This window comes from Phoxinus phoxinus (assembly GCF_949152265.1).
Source record: "Phoxinus phoxinus genome assembly, chromosome: 4".
Lineage (NCBI taxonomy): Eukaryota > Metazoa > Chordata > Actinopteri > Cypriniformes > Leuciscidae > Phoxinus > Phoxinus phoxinus.
Window position 1 is genome coordinate 7,795,928 of NC_136879.1, and position 7,193 is coordinate 7,803,120.

The 7,193-nt window shown below is 33.6% G+C and overlaps 1 long non-coding RNA gene across 1 annotated transcript; it reads left to right on the top strand.

Annotated features, from left to right (window-relative positions):
* The first annotated feature begins 5,430 nt into the window (after nucleotides 1-5,430).
* Nucleotides 5,431-6,977, top strand: LOC306996805. The gene is made up of 5 exons (XR_013797186.1): nucleotides 5,431-5,602; nucleotides 5,932-6,134; nucleotides 6,378-6,538; nucleotides 6,728-6,819; nucleotides 6,910-6,977. It is a non-coding gene; the product is annotated as an uncharacterized lncRNA (long non-coding RNA).
* Nucleotides 6,978-7,193: the final 216 nt, after the last annotated feature.

Below are 7,193 nucleotides of genomic sequence, written 5' to 3' on the forward strand. Positions count from 1 at the left end.
CTTCACACGGCTCTGACAAGGATTGCAAACACTGGTCTCCTACCACCGCCTATACATCTTGAGAACAGATTTGAAGTATTAATGAATGTAAATGAGGAATCCCCAAACGTGATGAATGTGATCGAACACAGACTGAATAAGCCAGTACCCAGCTAACAGGGAACGTTCCCAGAACATTCACTAACGTTCTTTAAAAGTTGTGTAAATGTTAGTACAAAACGTTATTAAAATAATGTTTTTGGAACGTTCATATAACGTTATTAACGTTCTTGTAACGTTGATAGAAAACGTTCTTAGAACAACGTTCTTGGAATGTCTTTTTGACGTTATTTGTGATTGATGAACGTTCTCATACGTCTTTTTGACGTTATTTGTGATTGATCAAAGTTCTCATAACGTTGATATAAAACGTTCTTGGAACAACGTTCTTGGAACATCTTTTTGAAGTTATTTGTGATTGATGAACGCTCATAACGTTGATTGAAAACGTTCTTGGAACGTCTTTTTGACGTTATTTGTGATTGATGAAAGTTCTCATAACGTTGATATAAAACGTTCTTGGAACAACGTTCTTGGAACGTCTTTTTGACGTTATTTTGTGATTGATGAACATTCTCATAACGTTGATTGAAAACGTTCTTGGAACAACGTTCTTGGAACATCTTTTTGACGTTATTTGTGATTGATGAAAGTTCTCATAACGTTGATAGAAAACGTTCTTAGAACAATGTTCTTGGAACGTCTTTTTGACGTTATTTGTGATTGATGAAAGTTCTCATAACGTTGATATAAAACGTTCTTGGAACAACGTTCTTGGAACGTCTTTTTGACGTTTTCGTGATTGATGAACGTTCTCATGACGTTGATTGAAAACGTTCTTAGAACAACGTTCTTGGAACGTCTTTTTGACGTTATTTGTGATTGATGAACGTTCTCATAACGTTGATATAAAACGTTCTTGGAACAACGTTCTTGGAACATCTTTTTGCCGTTATTTGTGATTGATGAAAGTTCTCATAACGTTGATAAAAAACGTTCTTGGAACAACGTTCTTGGAACATCTTTTTGACGTTATTTGTGATTGATGAAAGTTCTCATAACGTTGATATAAAACGTTCTTGGAACAACGTTCTTGGAACGTCTTTTTGACGTTATTTTGTGATTGATGAACATTCTCATAACGTTGATTGAAAACGTTCTTGGAACAACGTTCTTGGAACATCTTTTTGACGTTATTTGTGATTGATGAAAGTTCTCATAACGTTGATAGAAAACGTTCTTAGAACAATGTTCTTGGAACGTCTTTTTGACGTTATTTGTGATTGATGAAAGTTCTCATAACGTTGATATAAAACGTTCTTGGAACAACGTTCTTTGAACGTCTTTTTGACGTTTTTCGTGATTGATGAACGTTCTCATGACGTTGATTGAAAACGTTCTTAGAACAACGTTCTTGGAACGTCTTTTTGACGTTATTTGTGATTGATGAACGTTCTCATAACGTTGATATAAAACGTTCTTGGAACAACGTTCTTGGAACATCTTTTTGCCGTTATTTGTGATTGATGAAAGTTCTCATAACGTTGATAAAAAACGTTCTTGGAACAACGTTCTTGGAACATCTTTTTGACGTTATTTGTGATTGATGAAAGTTCTCATAACGTTGATATAAAATGTTCTTGGAACGTCTTTTTGACGTTATTCGTGATTGATGAAAGTTCTCATAACGTTGATATAAAACGTTCTTGGAACAACGTTCTTGGAACGTCTTTTTGATGTTATTTCATGATTGATGAAAGTTCTCATAACGTTGATAAAAAACGTTCTTGGAACAACGTTCTTGGAACATCTTTTTGACGTTATTTGTGATTGATGAAAGTTCTCATAACGTTGATATAAAATGTTCTTGGAACGTCTTTTTGACGTTATTCGTGATTGATGAAAGTTCTCATAACGTTGATATAAAACGTTCTTGGAACAACGTTCTTGGAACGTCTTTTTGACGTTATTTCGTGATTGATGAACGACGTTGATTGAAAACGTTCTTAGAACAACGTTCTCCGAACGTCCTTATAATGTTATTAGTATTTTATGAATGTTATATTTAGGCTATCATACAACGTTCTGGGAACATGTTATTTGCTGAACATTCTCATAATGTTAAGTACACTTAACAAATGTGTGCTTCTTAACATTAGTTTACAATCACTAGATTTGTATAATATGACTATATATCCATATAAACATTTTAAACATCACAGTAGTTTATAACACCACCCCAATAAACCAGCACTTATAGCCTATAAATAATTTTATTTTAACTAGTGCAAAATGCCTGTGCAAAATCTATTTTTTGTGTGTGTTTTTAGTAATTGTTGTTTTGGTGTGTTTGAGTGCTCATTGTTACAATTACACAGCAAAAGTTCGGTGACATTTTTATTTGTGTATGGTAGAAAGCAAATACTGATCCTGAAATAATGACATAAAATAAATGTGGAAAATTAAACTATACGATTGAGGGAGCAGGCTACACAGTGAACTCAGAGAAAACGCTATACGCTTGAGCAAAAACAGTTTGTGTATAGGCTACAAATGATGCCTGTGAGAGAGATTGTGAACGCATTGAATATGATATGTTTTGTTGGTTAATAGCATAAGCTACTATTACACAGTAGCGATAACATTAAGCGCACCAGAAGTACATATAATATTCAGATGTAAACAGCATAGCTGACTTACAGATTCAGTTAACATCCACAAATGAATAAGCGTGACGAATCAGGCAGCAGGCTACACAGTAACTCAGAGAAAACGCTACGCTTGAGCAAACAGTGTGCGAATAGGTTACTATAATTGATGGCAAAGTGCCGGTTAGGGTTAGGTTAGGCTCATTACAATCACACAGCAAAAGTTCAGTGACATTTTTATTTGTGCATGGTAGAAAGCAAATACTGATACTGACATAATGACATACAATAAATATGGAAAATTTAACTACACGATTCAGGGAGCAGGCTACACAGTGAACTCCGAGAAAAGGTGTGAATAAAATACAATATTCAGAAGTAAACAGTGTAGCTGACTAAATGTTTAGCTGACAGAGTGTTTATGTCAGAATGTTTATTTTTAAACAATTACCTTCTTTTGCCGATATATTTAGCGATATCTTTTGCATTTCTAATCCAAACAACGTCAAACTTGACACTCCACTTCCTCTTGCCCGTAGCAGGAAACCTGTCAAGTTTGAAATCCATTGGACTAACGGTTCGAGAGATATGTGGTTAACAGTATACAGACAGACAGACATACAGACAGACCTTCCTGTAATTTATAGATAGATATGCTATTCACATTATGTGAAGCTCTGTTAAATATATTGAAATACATTTTGAACATATATTATTTAAAAAATACATTGAACATAAACCTTTTAAATTGTTCCTCATGTTACATCTGTAAATTGTGTACATATTGTGTATATTTCATAAAATATATCCATGCCTTATGTTTAGTTTTTAATAAATGTTTAGCAATTTTATTTATACACCACGTTAACCATTTATATAAAGCTATATAATATTATAGACTATATTATAGCCTATTATAACCTATTATAAATGACTTTGTAAACATTGTTTTACACTCAATGCTTCATATTCTTATTCCGTTTACAGTTTGGTGATGGCCACGAGTCTACCTAGCTAACAGGGAACATTCCCAGAACATTCACTAACGTTCTTTAAAAGTTGTGTAAATGTTAGTACAAAATGTTATTAAAATAATGTCACTTAATCTTTTAAATCGCTCTCACGTTCTGACGTCATCCACCCCGCGCCGTTTTCAAACCCAGGTGACCCAGCTGGCCAGCTCACCTTTATATGTCGACTTCAGAAGCCAGATCGGAGCCAATCTAACAGGTGAGTGAGTAGAAAAAAAATTATCTTGTAGTACACAAATCTACGCTTGCTTAATTTTTTACATTGCAAGTTTTAATTTTTTTCTTCCTACATGACACCTCATGTGTAACAATGAGATTTGTACAATATTTTTTAAAGCACACCTTTTGTATTTGATAGCAAATTGTAATTTTGCATTTGGAGTCTTTAATGTTACAGAACATGGGTCACTTGATTTATGTTTTCATGACATAATACTGTACATATACATAACATAACAGAGAGTTATGCTGAAGGAAAGCGAAAAGTTCAACATGCCATGTATTCATCAAATTTGGAGAGTGAAGACGAGCCTGCTCGAAGACATATCAGTAAACCCTCGCGCTATAGAGAGGATGTTGATAATGGTAAGTTTAATAACTTGACAAGAAAAGTGTTGTCATTGCAAAAAGCCTGCTGTTGATATATATATATATATATATATATATATATATATATATATATATATATATAATTTTTATATTATTATATTTTTTTCTTAGAAGATGATGATGAGGATGATAAACGGATTAAAAGGAAAAAAAACTGAGAAATTTTCAAGGACACAATTGATTCCAGGCAGACCTTCCTGTGAGTAATGTTTGTACAATGGTTATTTGTTTGCTATTGATATTAAATAATTCAATAATTAAGAGAACAGCACATGTTCTTCTGCACATAGAGTAAATTATAACCATGTTGTTAAATGGGCTGACATTGTAATCAGTAATTATATTTTAATCTGTTTGTATGTGACTTATCAAGTGACTATGTCTATCCTTTTTTTTTTTCTAGTTATTCCATCTGCAGAATATTTTTCAGAGCCCAAGACAATGGAGTCAAGTGAGACAAGTCAGTCTTTTAATTATAAATTAGGAAATAATACTTTAAAGCTAAAGGAAGACCATTCTTGTACATTACTGTAGCTCAGTTGGTAGAGCATGGCATGACCAATGCCAAAGATCTTGAGTATGATTTAGTAAACACAAGAATTCCCAATACGTGTTATTGGTGAGTGCAGTTGCTTTAGATAAAAGTGTTTTCCAAATGTCAGTAGGTTGATTCTTGATAGTTTATAGCCTAACTTGAATATTGCTGATTGATTTGTATTATTCCTTAGCTCTACCTGGAAACCAGATATTTAAAAAAATGTGAGAAATAATAATAATCTGTCTTCACTACAGAATGGTAATAGTAATTTAACATATAATGAAGCCTACACAATCAGCAGTACTGTTATATATTTTATATCATTTTTTTTTTTTTTGCTTTGCTTAAAGTAGGCTTATCTTTGAGCAGTCCTGCCTTAAACATCAGCAACAGTTTGAAGGAAGTGATAGAAAGTCATGGCCATGCTAAGCTTAAAAACTGCTCTCAGGGTTAGGTTGGGTCATGGGTTCCAATGGGTCATGTGTTACTTGTATGTATTTTCTAAAGGATGCCTTGGGTTTATCAGGAAATCTAATTCAAAACACTAATGACAACCAGCCATTGGTCACAACCCAACAAGACCGTGATGGTAATCTAACATATTAGGCCTGCATAATTAAAATGTGCTGGTGTAAATTATCATTTACTTTATAATTATTATTATTATTTTAAAGCAGTGTTTTGCCTGAGTCCCTCTGAAGACCACAGCACAGAGAGGACATCGGTGGCAAGTCAAGGTTAGTGTACACCAAATGGAAAAAACTTCTGGGCCCAGTTGCATAAATATAGCCATTACGTTAAGGCTGTGTCTTAAGAACTTATACGAACAGCTAGCAGTTAATTAGGGGTAATCAGTCTTAATTTTCGGTATCAAATTAGACCAATCTACATTTTTTGTAACTAATTTGAAAAAGATATGAACAGTCTTAAAGGAAAAAAATGGATGACTAACTTGTAAGACTAGTCTTAGCAGTTTATGCAACTGGCCCCTAGTTCTAACAGTATGGCATTAATTACATAAACAGGGTCATTTTATGTGTTGATTAATGAAGTGTTTGATATCTAGAGTCTTCGAAGTTTGAACGGACTGTACTTCTTCGTCTGAATCAAGTCGATGAGAGACTCCAAAACATTGAAAGCCTTCTAAGGACTAACATGTGTTCTGAAACACCCGAAGGACAAGAGTTTCTTGAAAAACCCTGTGACACACCAAAGGAACTGGAAGATTTGTGCACCATGTTAAAGGATCCAGACTACAAAAAGAGAGCGGTTAGTATTTCATGATTGTTAAGAGTTTGCACTTGGAACACACTGTCATATGCATTGTTGTAACTTCATCTGTGTGTGGTCTTTGGTGAGGTGTAATATAGTGGACTAAGCACAGGACAACAAACCAAACACCAAAGCAACCCTGGGTTTTCCATATTATTTTATATAATTACGCACAAAGTTTTATTTTTCTTGGTTCAGATATTGCTTTGCAGCATAATTTAGCATTATATTTATTTTCAGATCAATTGTCTGAGCCTCATGGGAGGTAACACACCTGGTAACGTCCATCAGAAGAACATTAAGAAAACTTGGAACAAATTCTCTATGGGCCCAATACAGTTTTAAAGGCCGCAGAGGAAAGAGGAATTTCCAGGAACTGGAAATATGTAACGTGATCATCCGTGAGTTATTTTTCAGTTGTTTCAAATACCAAATATTTTATAGTAAGTCATTGAAGACAAACTCTATTTTCAGACCAAGCTAGGTCAAATACTGCATATGAGGTCTTGAGGAAATCATGCTTAAAGTCATCATTTATTGTAATTAACAGTAACATGTTTGGGTTTTGTCTATCTTAACTGGATTTTAAGATGCCTGTCGTCGAACACACACTAAGGTGTTGGAGAAAGCGATTGAGGACTTCATTGCTGAAACACTTAAGTTTGCACCACACAGAGATAAGGTAATGCTTTTGTAGTTGTAAAAATTAATAAAATAATGAAAATTGAACACAGAATATACTCTATACTAAAACTATGTTTTGTTTTTATAGATGCTACAATCTAAGGTGCCACTTCAGCCCGAAGCACAGCCTTTCTGAAACAGAAGACACACAGAACACACTTAATTCGTTTTTTTTTTTTTGTACGCAAAATGTATTTTGTTATGTTTTGCAATGTTTCAGTTTGTGGAATGTTCACATATATAACATGTGAAAGCAAAGTAAGATATCAATTATTTTCATTCAGATTTATGTTACAGTGCACTTATCCTTGGCAAAGGATAGAGAAAATAAAATATGAATGAAAAGTGTAAAATATATTAAAATATTCAAAA